The sequence below is a fragment of the Eptatretus burgeri genome, chromosome 17 (assembly GCF_056783735.1).
Source record: "Eptatretus burgeri isolate ZD-2024b chromosome 17, Ebu_testis_v1, whole genome shotgun sequence".
NCBI classification, from domain to species: domain Eukaryota; kingdom Metazoa; phylum Chordata; class Myxini; order Myxiniformes; family Myxinidae; genus Eptatretus; species Eptatretus burgeri.
In genome coordinates, this window is record NC_140977.1 from 6577691 (window position 1) to 6600612 (window position 22922).

Sequence of the window (22922 nt, forward strand, 5' to 3'; positions counted from 1 at the left end):
CCCGCACCAACCAATCCACACAAGATCCGAGGAAGAAAATACAAAAAAATGTTTTTAATTAATGAATTTTTTTTTGGGGGGTTTGTTACATTTCGTAAGTATATTGATGACTTCCGTCCTCTGTTTTTGTGTTTGTGTGTTTGTGTTTGTTTGTAGGCACGATAACTCGAGAACGGAAGGAGCTACCAATGTCAAATTACACCACGTGATTCAGGGGGGTGATGGCTAGCGCTGATTAGATTTTGGTCAAAATCGGTAAAAGGGGGGGGGGGTTCCCCTTGACAAGACCCCCACCAACAGCACTCCGTACACAATCACCCATCAATACTCAAACGACCTAAAAGTCTAAACAACATCCCTCAATCACCACAACTTCCAGGAACCAATCTAATTCTAATTTAAACTTATCTACTTTTTCTGATGCCACTACCTTTCCAGGGAGACCATTCCATGCATTAACTACTCTGTGAGTGAAAGTCCCCCTGCCTTGCTAACATCTTAACTCTCCTCTTCTTTACTCTCAAGCTATGGCCCCTGGTTCTCTCACTGTCTACTCTGTCGAATAATTAATTCATCTTCACTTATTACCCCGACGTTTGACTGTCAATAGGAAGGGTTTTCAAATTTTTTTTTTTTTTAAGTTCAATTTGAATTCTGTTTTCACTTTTCACAGTCCCTAAGGTTGTGACGTGGATTTCTGTCCTCGAACCGCGTCGTGATCGAAAGGATTCTTGATTGTTGAGGGATCTTGACCTCCTCGAGGATTCAACGTCTAGCCGACTCAGTGTTGCATGTATCGGGATAAAATAAACCACAGAAGTCCAGTAATAATCAATGTCCACAAGGAGTTCTTTCTTCTGTACCATTTATTTGCTCTCTCCCTGATCATTCTCCCCCTCCCCATATATCCATTCCATTTTATAAGCAGAGAGGCCTTTGATCGCAAAAACAGAATGCACAGCTTATCAGCCCGGTCACCTTGTACTTTCAGAAACCCAAGCAATGTCCAAAGTGTCAAAGAAAGACAAGATTATAAGTAGGTGGTAGGCCTTAACAACTAAATAGTAGAACAGTAGAGGAAAAACACAAACACTTTGACCTACTCAGACTGAGGCAAAGGTTTCTTGTCTAGAGAGTAATAATTTCCCCAACACTAATTTCCCCAACAATAATTTCCCCCCTTGTTGCCTAATAAGGCAACACTAGTTAAGTTTAACGATATATATTTTCTCTTCACTTGGAAATACATTCTCTCTTGCGTTTGAGTGTGCCCATTTTCTTGGGTAGTCACATCCCCCCTTTTCCCCATCGTAGAGCTCAGTCCCTTAGCCTTTCCTGTCCCGCAAGCCAGGTGGCTTCATGTGGTTGTACAGCTTCGGACCTGGTTGAGGTTCCGGTAGGCCCCTAGGCCGATAGAAGATAAGGCTACCCGTTGGGCTGCACAGCTGATTTTCGACAACCTATTTCGGGAACAAAGCAGATGAGCAAGAGTGGATTGACAATTCCCGTGAATATTGAACACATTCATTTGCGCTACTTATGGATTTCCAAGTTCAGGTTCTATCTCAAAAGAGTCGTAGGACTCAGTGTCAAAACCAGGGTATGAGGGTGGTGCTTGGGCCACCATCACCTTTTAGCAGTATTCCTCTTTAGACAAGAAACAATCAATGCCGGCATTGTAATTGTTGCACATCTAACAAGCACCACTACAATGATGATCCACAATAACCCAACGGAAATCCAATGCAATAGGGTAGTTCCCCAGCCTCCAAAAATCCCTTCAAACCAGGAATAAAGCCCATCTTTCGTAAAATAATTGTGATACTTGGCTCCTTCTTGTTTAATCTTGTCAGCTATGTTCGTGATTTTCTCCGAGTTATCAGGGATATAAGTACAACACTCAGAGTTAATTACAGCACACGTTCCTCCTTGAGCTGCGAGAATGAGGTCGAGCGCAACTCGGTTTTGCATTGAAACTGCACGTAGGGCGACGACCTCCGAGTTGATATCAACCATGCCTAGAGCAGTTTTATTTGCCAATAATTCAAGCGAAGCAGCTAACTCTGCCAATCCCACAGACGTTTGTCCAACCCCGTAGTGAGGGATTAAAATCATGAAGAACAGTTCAGTTGACGTGAAACCCCGTTTACCTCGTTTCAAATGCTCAAAAGGTGACTTAGATAACAGGCGCATATGTGGCAAAATGAATGACAAGAAACAAGATCCACTCCAATTAACTGGAAGCCATGGGTATGCTCGATTTCCACACACGAAATAGGTATTATTTAAAGCGACTTGTGGTCCCATCGTGTGATTTTCATAAACATAATGACTGCATTCAGAATTCCCTAATCTTCTTTCTCCCCATGCCTCTTGTACCAAGCATAGTTCGGGTTTTTCTGTTGCCCGTTCAACCATAAAATGTGGAGGCATTTTACTTAAATTAAAATTTGGCCAAAACCAGTTACTGAAATTTCGTTGTCGGAGGCAATTTCCATTTCCATTGGTAACGATGTGGTCGTCAAGGTTATTATCTTGTTTATCCCAGTTTCTTTCCTTTGCCCAGTACCCACACCATTCACTCAGATTGAATGGTATAGCCAGAAGCGGTATCCCAGTAACTGCTGAATGAGGTATCTTAGTACAAACCCAGCAATTGGTTTTATTAAAAGCTTTCGCGTGTTTACGAGAAAGAGCCAGATAAGTGTTTATTCCATGTGGTGAACCCACTTTGCTCGTTAAGCTTCTTCGGTCTCTGAATGCCCTAGGCTTAGTTTGGTGGGTAGTCTGATAGGCCCATCTCCAAAGAACATGCAAATAATGTTGATCACAGACAGTACTTATCGGATTAACAGGCCAAGTACACATTGTACAACTTGCATTTAGTAGTACAAATAATCCTGCAATGGAAAGAATCATTAAAGTTATCAGGAAGCAATGTTCTCCTCGGGTTCTTTTCTGCCGTGTGCCAGTTTGCAGTGTGTGGCATGGATCCATGTTGCTCTTCCTTTACACTTCACAGCTGTATGGGTAGTTAGCAGTATTTGAAATGGCCCACACCAACGTGCCTGAAGAGAGTTCTTCCGTTTGTAAATTTTCACATAAACAAAGTCTCCGGGTTTGAAGTTGTGATGATCAGATGTGGCTGGTTCTGGCAGAGCTTGTTTCACCTGTGCATAAAAAGTTCTTACAGCATGATTCAGAGAGACACAGAACGTAAGCAACGTGTCGTCCATTTGCTGCACGTTCATGTCTTTTATAGTCAAAGGAGGTGAGTTCGGTAATCTCATTGGTCTTCCCATCAGAATCTCATGCGGAGATAAGCCAGTGTTTCGATTTGCGGTAGATCTCATAGTCATGAGAGCAATTGGCAGAGCATCTGGCCATTTTAATCCAGTTTGTTCACAAATCTTGGCCAGTTTATTCTTCAGGAATCCATTTTGCCTCTCTACTGCCCCCGCAGATTGCGGACGATGCGGGCAGTCGAAATGTTGCTTTATTTGCAATACGCGACATAATTCTTTCACCACTTCGGCTGTGAAATGAGTACCTTGGTCACTGGAGATCCTACAAGGTATTCCAAACCTACAGATGAAATCCTTCATCAACAGTTTAACCACAGTAATGGCATCTGCTTTCCGACAAGGGTAAGCCTCAACCCATTTGGTGAACAAATCGACGATGACTAACGCAAATTCAAAACCGCAGCATTTTGGTAACTGGACAAAATCCATCTGGATATGAACAAAAGGTCCGAATGGAATTGGATGACCCCCTGGGGCCATCTCCACCCCCCTTGCTGGGTTATGTTTTTGGCAAATATGACATGTCTTACAATACTGTTCTGCAATTGGACTAAACCCCGGGGCGAACCACTGTCTCCCAATTAAAGCACTCATGCCGCCTTTGCTAGTATGCCCGGCCCCATGTGCCAATCGGGCGAGCCAAGGTAATAGAGCTCTTGGTGCCACCACACGACCATCAGATGATCTCCATAATTTAGATTCATTATCGAATTCACATCCAGCCAGTATCCACAAATCTCGTTCTTTAGCACTGACAGCTGTCTGCAAAGTGTTTATATCGTCAATGGTCGGTGTTGCCTCTTGTCTCAATACACATTGTGATATTAAAAGAGCTCTGGTGTGGGCAGCAGATTTTGCAGCTGCATCTGCCCTGGCATTTCCCCGTGAGACGTCATCAGATCTCCCAGTGTGGGCGTCACATTTCACCACTGCAATTTGGTGAGGCAGAAGTATTGCTTCCAGTAGATTCGCAATCCATGTTCCATTCCTTACTTGTGTACCTGATGATGTTATAAAACCCCTTTCGCGCCAGAGTGCTCCGAATTCGTGTACAGCACCAAAGGCATAGCCGGAGTCAGTGTAGATTGTCACTATTTGGCCTTTGGCTAAATGGCATGCACGAGTGAGGGCGAACAGTTCTGCCTGCTGCGCGGAACAGCTCTCAGCCAATCTCCCGCTTTCGATTACTTCGTGATCAGAGCAAACGGCGTAGCCTGTTAATAAACATCCATCAGGTGCACGCGATGATGAGCCGTCGACATATAGAACCAATTCAGAATTTTGGATTCGTGTGTCTTTCAAGTCAGGACGGGGTTGACACGTGTGGGCGATTATCTCTTCACAATTGTGAGGATCACCATCTTGTACTCCTGGCAACAAACTAGCAGGATTCAGCGGTGCGCATCTCCTAATCGTAATGTTCGTGGGTGCTGTGAGTGAGAGTTCGTATGTTGTTGCTCTTGAAGCCGACAAATGTTGTGTTTTCGTTTTTAACAATACAGCTGTCACTGCATGCGGTACCAGGAGAATCAAAGTGTTTCCCGCGACGAGCGCTTCGGTCGCCTGCACCGCGAGCGAAGCGGCTGCTACTGCCTTGAGACAAGGGGGAATCCTTGCGCTACCGGATCCAATTTAGTACTATAATATGCAACAGGCCGTAATTTATTCCCGTGCTTCTGTGTCAGCACAGATTGTGCGAATCCCTGTCTCTCACATGCGTACAAATGGAAAGGTTTTTCATAGTTTGGTAAACCCAGAGCGGGAGCCGAAGAAAGAGCCTGTTTTAACGTTACAAAAGCCTTGTCTGCATTTTGTGTCCATGCAAGTGGGCTGGGCGCGTTTGCCGAACCAATGTCCACCAGGGGGCGCACTAAGGCCGCATAATCTGGTATCCACTGTCTGCAATAGCCGGTCACTCCGAGGAAAGACCTCATCTGTTTAGCAGTAGTTGGCTTGGGCAGGTTTAATATTGCCGCTATACGTTCAGGGGAGATGCGTCTTGTGTCTCCCTTCAGAATATGTCCCAAATATTTAACTTCTTCTTGGCAAAATTGCAATTTAGCTCTCGATGCTTTGTGTCCTTTCCTGGCTAAGGCCCTCAACAATGTCAATGTATCTCGTTCGCATGCGTCTTTTGACGCTGAACAGATCAGCAGGTCGTCAACATATTGAATCAGTGTGGACCCACAAGGGAAAACTACATCATCCAAGTCGTCTTTGAGGGCCCTCGAGAATAATGTTGGACTTTCACAATAACCCTGGGGCAATACAGTCCAAGTGTATTGCTTTCCCTGGTAGGTGAATGCAAACAGAAACTGTACTTCTTGGGCTATTGGTATACTAAAAAAGCTGAACAAAGATCCACAACACTAAAATAGGTAGTGTTATTTGGGATGCTTGATAGAATGGTAGTTGGATTTGCAATTACAGGAAAAGCTGGAATTACCGCATCATTCACTGCCCTCAAATCCTGTACGAATCTCCACGTTGGTTTCCCAGGTTTTCTCACAGGTAGGATCGGTGTATTACATTGACTAACAGTGGGAATAATTATCCCTTGTTTCAATAGTGCTTCCACGACAGGAGCAATTCCTACCTCTGCTTCTGGAGACAAAGGGTATTGCGGTTTTCGAGGCAGTTTCTTTTTGGATCTATAGTGATCTTGATTGGATTCATACTTTTAATTTGGCCGACATCGTTGGCATGTGTTGCCCACAGACAAGTCGGGACTTGTTCGAGTATTTCAGGTAATTTTCCTGACCCATTTAATTCTGAGAGATCGACCACCTCAAACACAGCTTTTGCTGATCCTTGACATTCTGTCCAACAGAATCCCTGTTCCCCGATCTTCCAAAGTCCGTTTACTTGGCTCGATTCCATCAAAGTCGCTTGTGATGCTTTTTTCAAAGAGGTTACCATGTGACCAATGTCCGTTTCTTGGTAACCTTCTGCAATCACTAAAGTAACGTGTGGTGTAACACTGGACGGTTGGTTCCACAATTTTAATTGTTCCTGCGTCAGATGCACCTCCAGGCCAATTCCTTGCTTCCCAATCCAAATTGTTCCCAACACTAAGTCAAAGGTCTGGTGTAATTTCGAGAGTGTTTCACTCGCATAGACGTTATCTTTTCCCTTGATGTTGCAATCTGCAATGCAATGTAGTCGAGTCTGTAAGTACCGTCTGTCCATGCCGTGTTTACTCACCCAATCGAGCACCTCGGGTACGTTTCTCTCCAAATGTGATAAATATTCCTGCAAATGGTTAAATGCTTCACAATTAATCACAGTCCATTGATATACAAGATTTTCTGTATTTTCCTGTAATAAATTCATCATAGTTATGTGTGATTCGTGAGGTATTTCTAAATATACACCATCAGGGGTACACTTAATTGAACAATTCAGCTTGCATAACAGATCTCTCCCCAACAGATTAATTGGTGTATCAGTTGCCATCAAAAATGCATGGTTTGCAGACAATGGTCCAATTTCCACCCGGAGCTGCTCTGTCAGTGGAATCGTACTAGCAACTCCCGACATTCCCACTACTTTTACTCGTTCTCGCGATAACGGGGCGTCTGGGAAATCACTCCTTCTGAGCGCAGATTTGGTCGCTCCTGTGTCGACTAAGAAAGGAATCTCTTGGCCTTCAATTTTCAAAGTCAATTTCGGTTCGTCACATGGTTTCAAAGTCAGGAAGGGTAACTCAGACGAAGTCGCTTCTTTTCTTTGTCATAAAACGAATGGGTTTTGGGTTTGAAATGAACCTTGAGATGGAGGAGGAAGAAATGAGGGTGGAGGAGGAGGGAACTCGGTTTGAGGTGCAGTGGGTTGAAATGAACCAGCTTGCTCAAACTGTGTTCCCCATCTTTCCTGCTGTCTATAATATGGATTTTCATTCACTGGAGGCGTGGAGTGTCTGCGAGTTTCATCTCTGTATTGTGCCGCTGGTCTCTGTTCTACCGGTTCATACGAACTATAAGTTCGACTGTTTCTACGATTTCGGCATTCGTTAGCCCAGTGTCCTTGTTTTCCGCATGTATAACAGAAATCTCTGCGCTGGTCTCTGTATTTTGGTCTCTGACGGTAATTGGTTTGCCCTCGGTTTTGTGAATTATATCTCACATTCCTTTCCCCGGGGCATTCACCTTGACCTTGAACCTGGGATAGCATTAATGTTGATTTGTTTTCCTCGTCAGAACGATGTTTCAACAATGAATTACAATGCGTTACATATTCCATCAAGTCTTTCACTTCCTTTAATTCCCAACCAATACATACTCGCTTTATCTCATTTTGTAATTTGGCCGTCAAACCATTAAGGTAGACATGAGCAAATGGTACCCCCTCTTCTTTCAGTCCAGAGTGACATTGGTATACACCCCGAAAACGCTCTAAGAACTCCAATGGGTCCTCGCCAGCGCGTTGCCTGCACACCTGTATTTTTGCCCAGTCGGTCTTAAGTGTTACCACCTCTGTGACAGCGTCAATGAGGGTGTCAATATGTTCTTTGAGCTCCTCCCTGTCTCCAGGAGCTTCATCTGGCCATGCAGCGACCTGTTTCAATTGTCGGAGTAACCCTTCTGGTACCACTAATTTTAATAATATTTCCATGTCCATATATGTTGGCTGATGGCATGCCACCACCACGCGTAGTTCCGCCTGGAATTTTTTGGGTTCTCCCGTATCTTCGGCATCTCATTTACGATGGCTTTTAATTCAGAGCCCCACGGACGATATATTGCTTGTACCTCCCTTGCACCTGGGTAATCTCGCAATGGAAACGCGCCAATGAGTGCCTCATCATCTCCGTCCTTCGCGGTCTCCGGCATTATTTTTTTTGATCGAGTTTGTATTTTACCCTTGTCAGCAAGAGGAACTTTATTTTTGCTTTGTGTTCTTGTTTCTTTCTTAATTACTCGCCTGGCTCCCCGTTGAGCCTCTCCTTGCCCTGTGGCATCATCTCCCTCTGTCTCTCCCGCTTCTTCGTCCTCGAGCGGTTGTGCTATCGGAACTGTGCACTCTGGCCATGTATCTGAGTCTTCTTCTTCATCCTCAAATCTGACAGCCACTGCTCGCTGTCTCTTGGTTTTATTTTCAAGTCTCACCGGCATTTGCTTCGTTAATTGGTCTAGCTGACCCTTCAGGTTTAACAACCGTGCCTTTTCGTCTCTGTCATGACATTCCTTCATCCAATTTATATAAACGCTCCAGTTCACCTGCTTCTGGACCTTTTTGTCACTATTTTTCACTTCCAGTACTTTTCTTAAATTGTCTAAACACTCGTGATCGAACGTTCCATTCTCAGGGAAGGGTAATCGACTATTTTTGGTCCAATTGCACCATTTCCCCATGTCTCTCACAGCTTCAGGCCCATACTTATCAAACATAATTCTTGCACATGTACCTCTCCGTGGTTTTTGAATACAATTTTCCTCGGTATACCCATTTTCCTTCCTTTTACAATTTCTATTTCCCATCTCTAAAATCACACAAATCACAACCGCTAAATTCACTCTAAAATCACAGAATAAAATAAATCGCACCCTCGGAGAACCCCCCCTGCTTACCTTCGCTCAAGCACTTGTCGTTCCTCCAGGCACTGCCTCCGGCAGATTAAGCACCTCCGGTCACGAGCGCCGCACAACGCCGATTCGAATCCGTGTCACTGGCACCAACTGACGTGGATTTCAATTGTCGGACCGCGTCGTGATCGAAAGGATTCTTGATTGTTGAGGGATCTTGACCTCCTCGAGGATTCAACGTCTAGCCGACTCAGTGTTGCATGTATCGGGATAAAATAAACCACAGAAGTCCAGTAATAATCAATGTCCACAAGGAGTTCTTTCTTCTGTACCATTTATTTGCTCTCTCCCTGATCATTCTCCCCCTCCCCATATATCCATTCCATTTTATAAGCAGAGAGGCCTTTGATCGCAAAAACAGAATGCACAGCTTATCAGCCCGGTCACCTTGTACTTTCAGAAACCCAAGCAATGTCCAAAGTGTCAAAGAAAGACAAGATTATAAGTAGGTGGTAGGCCTTAACAACTAAATAGTAGAACAGTAGAGGAAAAACACAAACACTTTGACCTACTCAGACTGAGGCAAAGGTTTCTTGTCTAGAGAGTAATAATTTCCCCAACAGTTGATTCACACTTGGTTGCATCAAGATTTGTGAAATTTGAATGTTTTGTATCCTCGGTCGGTGTGGAATGCGTTGCACCGAGGGGAAGCTTCCATTGGCGTCCATCACCTTCTATGCCGCCTCATGGGGCTATCTTAAGTTCCGTTCGATTTCTGTTTTCACTTTTGGAACCTTCTGGTGTAGCTACAGTCTTAACGTAGATAATTTTCGTAAAATCCGAGCAGAAACACACTTTTCATGAGGAAAATGTATTAAATCCAAATAACCGTTGGTTCTTGAAAGGAACACCACATTTAATGTGGTGTTTTTAATTTTTGAAAAAAAATTTCATTCCTCTTTCCCATCCCCAACACCTAACACCTGTTTAGGTTAAATTCCATCTGCCAGTCTTTTTCCCAATCTATACAAGTATCAATACCTTCCTGAATCTGATCAACACCCCCTCTGCTATCCACCTTACCTCCAAGCTTTGTGTCATCTAAAAATTTGGAAAGTTTACTCTTTACCCCATTCACTAAATCGTTGATGTAAATCATGATTAGTAATGGTCAGAGTACTAATCCCTGAGGTACCCCGCTACTTACATCCTCCCAGCAAGACATCCTACCACTCTTTGCTTCCTACCACTAAACCAGTTTACAATCCAATTAACTACCTGACCAGCCACTCCACAAGCCCTCACCTTGGCTCACAACCTCCGATGTGGTACCTTATCAAATGCCTTCTTAAAGTCACGATATACTATGTCCACTGCCTTTCCCTCATCCCCCCCAATCAGAAACTGCTTCATAGAACTCGAAAAGATTCGTCAAACAGGAACTACCTTTGGTAAACCCATGCTGACTACCTTTGTTTAGTTTTATTGGTTAAAATGGTTCCTCATCCGGTCCTTAATTAATGTCTCCAACACCTTCCCCACAACTGAAGTCAAACTAACAGGTCTATGGTTTCCCAATTCTTCTCTGGATCCTTTATTAAATAATGGTTTTACATTTAATGCTCTCCAATCCTCCGGTACCTGTCCTGACTCCAGTGGGCTATTGAAAATATCCGTTAACATCTCGCTTACCTGTTCAGCCACCTCTATCAATACTCTCAGGTGTATATTATCTGGACCCGGAGCCTTATCTACTCTTAGATTACCGAGCTGTTCCTTTACTTCCTCCACTCCAACCTGGATCTTTTGTAAAAGCCCTTCCTCACCTCCTCGATAGATACTCTCAGCTATTGGCAATTCTCCTGACTGTTCTTGTGTAAAAGTTGAATAAAAATACCTGTTTAATAAGCCGGCCATCTCACCTTCCTCACTAACCACTCTCCCGGTGCTGTTCCTCAATGGGCCCACACTGGTCCTAACCTGTTCTCTACCCCTGATGTACTTAAAGAAAGCCTTGTTATTATGTTTAATATTCTTAGCCATGTCCTTCTCATCCTCTCTTTTGGCTTGACAAGTTATTTTCTTGACTTGCCTCTGCTCACTCCGATAGTGATATAAATCCAACTCCAGTCCTGATATTTGAAACCTAATCAATACCTTTTGCTTCTCCTTAATGGCGTTCCTTATCTCACTGCTCAACCACCCTGGTCTCTTTATGTTTCTAGTTTTACACCTCATTGGAATGTACTTACTCTGCACATTTGTTTTAACAGATATACAGACCAAAGAAGGTCAAACTTCTAAAATCATCAAATTTAATCTGAAAAATAATCAATTTTCATCCGATTTACCTAAGCTTTGATTAAGATTGTCAATTTAAGGTCAGGTCAGGTATGGGAGCATGTGCCAAAACAGCGCGTCGCTGCGTCCACTTTCCGCCGGTACTCCAGGGGCCTCCGTCTGGCCATCCCCCAGGCAGATGCCAGGCCCATCCCCATCTCCTTGAGATGATGGTCAACCTGCTGCAACCATGAGGCACGTGGTCGGCCCACTGGCCTCCTCCACTCATGAGACTCCCTCGCTGAGAGAATCTGGTGAGCAGGATCAGCGTCAGGAAAACGAGCCACATGTCCATACAGCCGCAGCTGATGCTCACGGACTATGCAGGTAACAAATCTCATCCGAGTCTCTCTCAGCAACCGCTCGTTGGACACAAAATCCGACCAGCCATAGCCAAGGATTCTCTGAAGAGACCTGGTACCAAAGGAATTAAGTCTCCGTCTCAGATCCTTGGTCAAAGTCCAAGTCTCGCACCCATAGAGCAAGACTGGAAGTAGCAAGGACCTGAAGACTCGGACTTTCGGCCTCCCGCACAGGTACCGGCAGCGCCACACCCCATGATCCAGTGAATCCATGACTCCCCAGGCCCGACCCAGACGTCTATTGACCTCCGGCTCACAACCTGCGGAGACATGAATATCACTGCCAAGGTAAGTGAATCTATCCACGACCTCAACATCCTCACCACAAACAGACACAGACAGGACAGCAGCATCCAAGATGTCACCGAAAGCCTGGATCTTTGTTTTGACCCAAGAAATCCGTAATCCCAACGGCTGCGACTCCTCATTCAGCACCTCGAGGGCCCCCAAGAGGATGTCTAAAGTCTCCGCAAAGATGACTGCATCATCTGCAAAATCAAGGTCCGAGATCTTGACATTGCCAAACAATGCACCGCAACTTGATCTCTCCGACATCCTCCCAAAAATCCAGTCCATACAAGTGCTGAAAAGTGTGGGGGCAAGTACACATCCCTGACGAACTCCAGTAACAACTGGAAATAAGTCAGAGATGGTACCACCACACTTCACAGCACTCTCAGTACCAGAGTAGAGTTCAGACATCAGATCGATCAGTTTTGGTGGCACCCCACGAAGACCACGAATCCTCCAGAGGACATCCCGATTCACTGAATCGAACGCTTTACAGAGATCAACATAGGCTGCAAGCAGCCCCTGCCGAAACTCTCGTCTGCGTTCGGTGAGGACACGAAGGGCAAGGATACGGTCAATCGTTGACCTCTTTGGTGTAAAGCCTGACTGCTCTGGACGCTGGTGCTCAAGCAGATGGTGGCAAACCCTATCAAGAATTATCCGAGCAAAGACCTTGCCCGGCACTGAGAGCAGCGTCACCCCTCGGTAGTTGTTGCAGTCTTGGCGATCACCCTTCCTTTTCCAGAGAGGGACAACAAGGCCCCTCTTCCAGTCAGTTGGGATGATGCCTGTGTTCCAGGCAGAGCACAAAACTGCATGCAACGACACGAGTGCAGCATTTCCACCAGCCTTGAGAAGTTCGACATGGATGCCACAGATCCCTGGAGCTTTGCCCCGTTTCAACTGGTTCACCGCAGCCCGTGTTTCCACAAGCGAAGGTGGACCACAGTTGATTCGACGGTCAGCAACAGGGATTGTAACACCCTTGACGTCCAACTCGACAGCTGGTGGATCAGCCTGGTACAACCGCTCAAAGTAACCGGCCCAGCGGGCCTTCACTTCAGACTCCTTTGTCAAGAGCCTACCACTCTCTGCTCGAACTGCAGTGCTCCGAGGGATGGGCTTGGATGAACGTAATGCGCGAATTCCCCTGTAAGCGGGACGAGAATCACCTGTCCACAGGTGATGCTCTACCCCCTCACAGATTCCTCGCACATAGGCCTCCTTGTCCACCCTCAGTGCACGTACAGTTTTACGCCTCAGCTCCCTGAACAGCTCAGCTCTGCCATTCAGCCTGGCCCTGCGACTCTGGTCAATGGTATCCAGTGTCCCTTGAGAGACAAAATTCTTCTTTGCCCTGCGGTGAGCTCCAAGGCATCCACCGGCAACATCAAGGACGGTGGTCTTGAAGGTGCTCCACAACTCTTCAGGACCCCCCAAAGCACCCAGACCCCCAAGTGTCCACTCAGCCTGTTCGCAAACTCCTCAGCTACTCTCTCATCCCTGAGCTTGGCAACATCCAGCCTCGGCTGGGATGGTACCATTCTCCAGGATTTAAGGTGCAGCTTTAGAGTTGCTACAACAAGCCTGTGGTCAGTATTGAGGAACTGAGCACTCCGGTAGACCCTGCAGTTCTGGATCATCCTCCAACGACCATCAATGAGGACATGGTCAATCTCCTTTGCCACACCGCCAGCGTTGGAATACCAAGTCCAACGATGAGCTTGTGGGCGCTGAAACCATAAACCAGCTACCCTAAGTCCATGACTTCTTGCAAAGTCAAGGAACTTAGTGCTATTCTGGTTCATAGTTCCTGACCCATGGGGACCAACACACACCTCATAACCGTCCCTATCAGTTCCAGTCGATGCATTGAAATCCCCCAAGACTAGAAGTGTATCTCGTCTGGGGCACTGATCAACCACAGACTCGAGTGTGGCGTAGAATACATCCTTGACGGTGAGATCACTCGCCTCAGTCGGAGCATAAACAGAGACCAGGGAAATGACACCTAAGGAGTGGCGAATCCTTAATCTCATAATACGCTCGTTGACCGGTGTTACCTCAATTATCATTGGGGTCAGCTTATTGGACACAGCTACAGCAACTCCTTGGGTATGGTAACCATCAGAGCGACCAGACCAATAGTAGGTGTAACCACCCACCATTATCTCGCCGCAATCCGGTCTCCGAACCTCAGAGAGAGCTGCAATCCCGATGTCCAAACGCTTGAGCTCAGATGATAACAGAGACAGGTGATCATCCTCTCTTAGGGATAGGACATTCCAGGCACCCACCCGAAGGGACCGCCTCAGGTTAAGCCAAGGAGACCGCCGTCTGGTGGACGACACCTCAGCACCACTCCGACACACTCTCCCGCAATCTGACCCAGGGATGTTACCCCGTGGTTTCCCTCCTATCAAAGATTGGGGGTCCCGAAGGCTTTGCCCCAATCCCGTCATCTGGTGAGCTGCCCTGCGAAGGGAAGCTGCACAGGAGGTACTCCCACGGAGTGGGTTTTCAGATTTTTTTGCGTTTTTATGTTTTGCGGAATGAAGGGTTTTACGGTGGCCGGAGTGCAAATCCTGCCACCAACCTCCTAATAAGAAGTGACCCAACTGCAGGAGGACGTCCGCAGACACAGTTGGGCACTAGATATGGATGGCCGTTGGCTCACAAGGAGCTCCTCCGCCCTTTGACAGGTTTTGTTTTTAATCCTGCTGGGTGTCCATATCGAAACACCCTCCTCACCAAAAAACCTGGTGGGGGAGACGGTTTAGTCGCCGACAACCCGACCATGGAACAGGTTAGTACAGGTTTACATGGTACCTGTAGCAGGTCACAGATCGAACCTGACCTGACTATTTAAATACGTCAATTTAAATCTTGATGAAATGGATAACTTGATGTATCCATGGCAACCTTTGGAGGTATTGTGCTCTGCATGATGTCTTTTTCTTGTTTGTGTTTGTTTGTTTATTTGTCGCACTACTCCTACAGTTCTGGGCTGATTACATCCATACTTGCTCCATAGGATTAGCATCACCCCAATTAATGAAAAAGGGGTATTTTTATCGTTGCCATTGGTCTTGGGGGAGGGAGGGAAGTAAATTCTCTAAGTAAATGTATATCATGTAGCGCCGCCTCCAGGTGGGGTATTACAATGCCACCATTTACAGTATAGTATTCCTGTCCCCACTTTTTCCAGTGCATTGAGGTGTTTTGAATTACTAGTACGTGCCCGTACATGCGTGGCCGTACATGCGTGGCCGTACGTGGAAAAAAAAATCAAACTGCGAGCCAGAAACAACAACCACACAGGCCGTTCCTTCTCTCTAGCGTGCTCGTACGTGAGTGGCCGTACGTGCATGCCTGTATGTGTGTGGCCGTACATGCAAACCAAAAAAAAATAAATTTTAAACCGCTACCCAGAAACAACCACACAGGCCGTTCCTTCGCTCTCGCGTGCCCGTGCATGTCCGTACATGCAACCCACCCCCACCCCCCCAAAAAAAATTTTCAAACCGCGAGCCAGAAACAAACACACAGGCCGTTCCTTCACTCTCGTAAACGACGACTGGATTGGGCCATTGTGTTTATCTATAAATGCGCATATAATAAGAAATCGAGAAATTATTAGAATACAGTAAGTCATCACTATCTTGAAGTAGTGCGTGCCCGTACGGAATGTTCACATGCATTCCACGAATTATCGCTTGCATTGAAGTAACAACTGCTGTGATACTTACACACACACAGTTAATTAAAATCCAAATCAAGTTTACTTCCCTGTCTTTGCTTGCCATGACATTCGCTGCCATTTACCATTGCCACTCCTACGCCACGGTAACTAAGGCACCGATCGATCCCCATGGTAACCGGCACGGCACGTGACGTCATCGTCAGCTGGCCGTGCATCGGCCTACGCGAAGTTAAGTCCTCACTGTCCGGAAGTTCGCATATCGCAGTTACGATTATTCGCAATTTAGTTTTAATGGCCAATTATTCAATTAGCGCCAACGTATTTTGCCTTTTCGCAATGTCATCGCAAGGAAAAACACAAAGAGAAGGAGAGAATAAAAAAATTAAAATGACCGTTTTTACAGGCATTTTTCCCTGCTGTGCAGGGGTTTGGCTTTTTCTTGAGGCAATGTTTTTTTTATGGCCGGATGCCCTTCCTGACGCCAACCCTTGTCGCCTCTTACGACACACAGGGATATGGTACACCTATTCTAACCGGGGCATACACCGGGACCAGTACACTGGCACTCATTTCGCCGACCTCAGAAGGATGACAGGCTGAGTCAACCCCCTGGTGTTAATTCAGCAGCCAACGGGACTTGAACTCAGGACCCTGGGATCCCAAGCCACCATCCTAACCACTAAGCCAACACCAGGCTTACAAAGAGAAGGAGAGAAAAAAATAAAAAAACATCCGTGGGAAAAAAAAAAAAACTTTCAAACAACCACACAGTCTCAGTTCCTTCGCTCTCGTAAACGACGACTGGATTGGGGCATTGTGTTTATCTATAAATGCGCATAAGAAATCGAGAAATTATTAGAATACGGTAAGTCATCACTATCCGGAAGTCCATACGTTGTATCCTGTAATGGGGAACGCGGCTGAGGTTCTCTTCCCCATCGGCCACGCCTACGCAGCAACGTGTCTTGTCATTGGTTGGTAAATAAATGGCCATAACTTGGGAAGCATTTGTCCAATTAACACCAAACCTTGAAAAGGCACATCCTCAGGTCCCCAGCAATATAGCTGGCAAGTTTAAATGAGATCGGACCAGTGGTTGTCGAGAGACAGCGGTCACACACACACACACACACACACACACACACACACACACACACACACACACACACACACACACACACACACTGCTGGAATTATAGATAGATAAGCAGTAGGTGTGTTTTTGCTCCATCCACATCACCCAGGTTATTTTTTTTTTCAGGAGCGATTGAAAGAGCTGTCAGTTTCCTGTCCCCTCACAGATTCCTTGCACATATCGGCCTCCTTGTCCACCCTCAATGCACGTACAGTTTTACGCCTCAGCTCCCTGAACAGATCAGCTCTGCCATTAAGCCTGGCACTGTGACTCTTGCCAATGGTATCCAGTGTCCCCCAACAGAAAAAAAAAATTCTTCTTCGCCCTTCAATGAGTTCCAAGATATCCATCAGCAACATCAAGGATGGTAGTCTTCAAGGCACTCCACAACTCTTCAGGATTCCCCAAAGCACCCAGACCCCCCAAATCCCCACTCAGCCTGTTCGCAAGCTCCTCAGCTCCCCTCCCATCCTTGAGCTTGCCAAGATCCAGCTGAGGCTGGGATGATATTCCCATTCTCTGCATACATATTTAAGCTGCAACTTCAGAGTAGCTACAAGCCCGTGGTCAGTATTGAGGAATTGAGCACTCCGGTAGACCCTGCAGTTCTGGATCATCCTCCAGCGACCATCATTAAGCACATGGTCAATCTCCTTTGCCACACCACTTGCATTAGAATACCAAGTCCAGCGATGAGCCTGTGGGCGCTGAAACCATGAACCAGCCACCCTAAGTCAATGACCTCGCAAAATGAAGGAACTTAGTGCTATTCTGGTTCACAGTTCCAGACCCATGGGGACCAATACACGTCTCATAACCATCCCTATCAGTTCCCATCGATGCAATTAAATCTTCCGAGACTTAAAAGTTTCTCACCTGGGGCAATGATGAACCACAGACTCGAACATGGCATAGAATGCGTCCTTCATGGTGAGATCACTCGCCTCCGTCAGAGCATAAACAGAGACCAGGGAAATGACACCAAAGGAGTGACGAATCCTTAGTCTCATCATACGCTCGTTGACCGGTGTTACCTCAATTATCATTGAAGTCAGCTTATTGGACACAGCCACAGTAACTCCTTGTGCATGGTAATCATCAGAGCGACCAGACCAATAGTCGGTGTGGTTATCCGGTCTCCAAACGCCATGATCCCGCCACTATCCGGTCTCCGAACCTCAAAGAGTACTGCAATACCGATGTTCAAACGCTTGAGCTCAATTGATCATCCTCTCTTCAGGAAAGGACATTCCAGTAACCCACCCGAAGAGACCGCCTCAGGTTAACCCAAGGAGACCGCCCTCTGGTGGATCACACCTCAGCACCACCACAATCTGACCGGGGAAGGTTTCCTCATGGTTTTCCTCCTATCATCAGAGAATGGGGATCCCGAAAGCTTTGCCACAATCCCGTCATCCGGTGAGCTGCCCTGTGAAGGGCGGCTGCACTGAAGGTATTCCCACGGAGTGGGTTTTCAAATTCTCTTTGCGGTTTTTCTTGGGTTTTGTGGAGTGAAGGGTTTTACGGTGGCCTGAGTGCAAATCCTGCCACCAGCCTCCTAAAAGAAAAGTATCCTAACTTCAGGAGGACGCCCACAGACACAGTTGGGCACTACATATGGCTGGCCATTGGTTCACAAGGAACTCCTCCACCCTTTGAGGTCAGGCCTGGGGAGTCACGTCTGGGTTGGGCCTGGGGAATCGTGGATTCACTGGATCATGGGGTGGGGTGCTGAGTGGTGTCCCATAAGCTGTTGAGCTTGAGTATGGGTGAATACAGTGACAAGTTCAATAAGAAGCAAGAAATGGCATATCACCACTGGGCCAATTCGGCGTCTTGTCCATGAAATAATATGATCTACTCGGTGACTCAGATGTTATAAATGGCCAATGCCCATGGGAATAAGCTGATCCCCAAAAGGGGTTCGATGATCGTCATCCCACAGTTGAAAAGAGTGAAAACCCACTGAAGATAGGGCCACGACGCGACACATGGTACGAAGATCCGTGAGTCAAGAGAGGATATTCACCACTGACGATCGCGTTATGAATGTGGTTTAACTCCAGTGAACTTTAGTTTAACTTCAGTGAAACCCAACTCCATGAGTCATTTCCACGACGATGTAAATCGCGAGCAGCTAGGCAGGGAAGCGTTGTCACACTTCCGTTAAAGCCTTCCACAACACTCGTCCCCCGAGGGGGAAGTCCAAGAGCCCGGTAGTAGTGTGGAGCAAAATGATTGGTTAGAAACCAGATAACACAAGTAAAATAGACATAAAATGTCAAAGACCCCGTTGTTTTAGGAATTTTGCTGGATGGAGTCAGAGGGCTCGCCCATATTTATGTACAATGAAAATGGCTGCCAGTCGGCCAACTTTGGTCTGATTGCAAAATAAAGTGAGGGGCACGTGTATGCCATCATGTACTGTGCTTGTACCAAGTTTGAACAAAATCTGACCATGCATGTCTGAGATATGCTTGGGGACACATTTAAGTAACAAAATGGCCACCAGTCAGCCATCTTGGGTCTTCTCTCAAAAAAACGTATGATGTGCTCATTTAAGCCACGATTTATTATCTGGTTGCCAAGTTTGAATAGCATCGGTAAATGCATGTCCGAGAAATGGTTGAGGACATGTTCAACATCAGGTTTTTTGTTTTTTTTACCTCCGCCACCGAAGGTGAAGGAGGTTGTGTTTTCACCCCATTTTCTGTCTGTTTATGTACAGCATATCTCAAAACGTTGGGGACGGATTCGGATGAAACTTGATGGACATGTTGGGTGTGTGACAAGGAAGAAATGATTCGATTTTGGTGAAGATCCAGATTCGGATCTGGATACGAGAATTATTTGATTTTTAAAGCGATTCTTCATTAATTGAGAGATGGGGTCAAAAACGATATAGTAGTGTATAGCATGATATTTCAAACATGTAATGGGCCCGATATGTTCTCATGGATCAGGTATTACGTGGCAGAGGTATGCGCTCCACTGAGTGCCCTTCCAGTTTATAACTAAAATGGCCGCTAGTCGGCCATCTTAGATCTGATCTCAAAACAAAGTGACATACAAATGTAAGCAATCATTCATTATCTGTGTACCAAGTTTGAACAACATTGATAAATGCTTGCCCGAGAAATGGTTGAGGACGTGTTCGACTCCAGGTTCGTTTGTTTTTTTTACAACTAAAATGGCCGCCAGTCAGTCGTCTTCGATCTGATGTCGAAAACGAATGACGTGCATATGTAAACCATCATGTGTTGTATTTTTGCCAAGTATGAGTAAAATCGGTTGTACATGTCCGAGATATGGTTGCAGACTCACGAACACAAAAATCGAGACAAAATCCATTTGCCCCCATTTCGGACGAATTCCAACGGGGGGGGGGCTAAAAACCACGCCGACACAACTGCCATTGGTTGGACAAGTAAATGGAAAAAAGTTCATGATGTAAAAGCACGAACAAATTGGCACTGATGAAAAGCACACAACACTGTCTGACAAGGACCTTCAACACAGGAGGCGGCCATTAGGCCCATCAAAAGGTGCACTGTTATCACCAACCTACGGTTGTTTGTCCACACTCAATCCTTTTAAATGCTGAGCAAGGAAGCAGCACATACCAATGTTTAAGCCTTTGGTAACCTCGACCTGGATTCGAACTACCAACATCCAACACTCAGAGAGGACACTCTAACCATGACACCACCGAGGCCAGTTCAAATGCAGGAGCATTTGTGCCACTTTCTGGCATATGGACTCAGGCCCAGCTGGTGAGTGTCATGGTGGATTGATTTTAGGAATAAGCTATTACTGGAGGCGACGAGCTATCATGTGTGCTGAACACCACAGCCGAATGTTGGCTCACCGCTCAGGCAATGTAAAAATGGCGTCCATTTGATGTTATTGGCCAACACAAGGAGAGCATGGAATAATCGACCAAAGGGTAGAAAGTTGGTTGTTGTTATCGAGAAACAAAATGAAGTCTTAAAGGCTTTTTGACAAGTTATAAGCAAGTCAGGTGTTGGCTTAGTGATTTGGGTGTCTGGCTTGGGATCTTAGGGTCTGGAGTTCAAGCTCCGTTGGCCACTGAATTAACATCAGGTGGGGTTAATTCTTTATTAACATCAGCCTGTCATCCTTTGGTGAAATGAGTACCCCACCATAATGATAGCTACCCGGCAGCCAAGCTGCCATACACAAGAAGAAGACAAGTTATCGGGTAACGAAGTACCTTTCCATTAGACTAGACCCACGTGAGCATCTGTTTCCTTATGACCTCTCAACCCCCCAATTCCAGGAAATACAGGGAAGTTTGGACACCAAAGTCATTTGGACCATCCTGCATTTGGCATATCCAATTTACTTCGCTTGATCTCTAAACCTTTACTTATTTAATCAGTAATTACAAGTATACTATCAAATTCATTTCACCTGAACATGGCAGGGCCAACGCGGTCAGAGCACCGCTTCAACCATCCATATATGTGCAGGCAACACAACCACCTTTATGGTCCATGAAGGATGATGCGCTCAGTGATGCGGATCTGCTGGCACCGCACCCAGACCGGCAGTTTCACCCAAAAGTGTTCAACCCTGTCGGGGTTAAGATACAGGTTAGGCGTGTTATACTGGACCAAATGAGCCACCTTCCTGCCCAAGCATACCTGTACGAGTAAGTGATCTTCCCTTGTGATCTCCTCACACCGCTCTTCGATCCACAAACTCTCTGAGCGAAGAATCCCTGGAGTTGCGATGAATGACCGTCCCTGCGCTCCTGTGCACGTCAAAAAACAAATCAAGTTCAAAACCATTGCTGAGCCTGGAACATCGAGCTTTGAAAAGGGCCAGAAATATCAACATGAGAATAGATATCGGAATTACCCAGAAATCAATGCACTCAATAACCTGATATTTTGACAGACGCCTCACCAACTCCCAGGGAGCAAGCAGTTTATGGAGGTGCTGCTTCACGCCAGTGAGAGCCTTGGCCATTGGTGGCCAATGTCGACAAATGATCACGAGGTCATGGAGTGAGCTTGAACTTCAACACACACAACGAAAGCATGAAGGGCCGACCAGAGGAGTTGTGTCAGAGAGGACACGCTGAAACTTATGGAGATATCGCATGGCTCAGGACGCGGCACGCCGAAAAATAATTATCGACAATTACAAAAAAAAATAATTAAATAACAAAACAAATAAATAATTCCGAAAAGTTATTTTTAACTAAGTAAGTAAATAATTATTAAAAATAAATAAATTACGAAATGTTTTAAAATAAATAAAAAAAATTATAATTATTTTTAAAAATTTTGAAAACTTATTTTTAAATAAGTAAATAAATAATTATTAAAAATAAATGAATAATTACGAAATATTATTTTAAAATTAATAAATAATTATTTTAAAATAAAAAAAATAATTACGAAATATTATTTGAAAATAAATAAATAATTATCTTAAAATAAATAAATAATTACGGAAATATATATATATATATATATTTTTTTTAATTAATAAATAGATAAATAAATAAATATATTTTAAAATTATCTAAGTCGACAGTAGCAAAGTCCACTTTATGCTGTTATTTCAAAACAACAAAAAAGGCAACGGAGCTACCACCCAACTAACAACCGATGAGGTCCACGGTCCAGTTTGGATGAAAACACACGACAACTGCAAAGACTGCCGGAGAGGATGAAATGGTTCGAGAAGCAGTCAAAGATGGCGATGTAACAGGTCCACAGTGAAATGGCAAAACGACATTGAAAATGCCTGGATGATGAAAAACAAAAATCCACGTGGCTTTGTCTTATTTATTTATTTTTACACAGATCGAGAGAGGGAGACATCGAGGCTCATGGAAGAGCTCAATGACAAAGGGTGATGGGGTGATGTTGAGAGAGCGGTGGAGCCGAGGGAGTTGGCGTACGAGGAAGGACACTCGAGCAACCTGAATATGAAAAACAGAGGCAGGAGGACAAGGACGACCGATGGAGCTGAGTGGACAAGGGACGTGCAAGCAGGAGGCAAAAGCTGACAAGCAGGGAAAGTGTGGGAACGTGTGGGATGATGGCAGAAGAAGGAATGGAAAAAGACCGGGAATAGCAACAGCGGATAACATGAGACGGCAACTGGAAAGAACAAGGACGGACAGACTCGGGTCGTCGATTCCACAGTCGAGAGAAAAGGGTCATGGTGACCAGTTAGCCGAGATTTGAGGATGGCAGCAAGGTCTGGGTTATTAACTGAGAG

The 22922-nt window shown here is 45.5% G+C and overlaps 1 long non-coding RNA gene across 2 annotated transcripts in view; it reads right to left on the reverse strand.

The window, feature by feature from the left end:
- The window catches only part of LOC147009179 (uncharacterized), a 52468-nt gene extending 30708 nt beyond the window's left edge, over nt 1–21760 (reverse strand). The window contains exons 1-3 of one of the 2 annotated variants that reach the window (XR_015053013.1): nt 21594–21760; nt 21329–21438; nt 21096–21257 (exon numbers count right to left, since the gene is read on the reverse strand). This is a non-coding gene — a long non-coding RNA (uncharacterized LOC147009179). Of the gene's footprint in view, nt 1–21095; nt 21258–21328; nt 21439–21569 lie in introns of both variants that reach the window. The other variant, XR_015053012.1, reaches the window with a different exon arrangement.
- Between the last annotated feature and the right edge of the window lie 1162 nt (nt 21761–22922).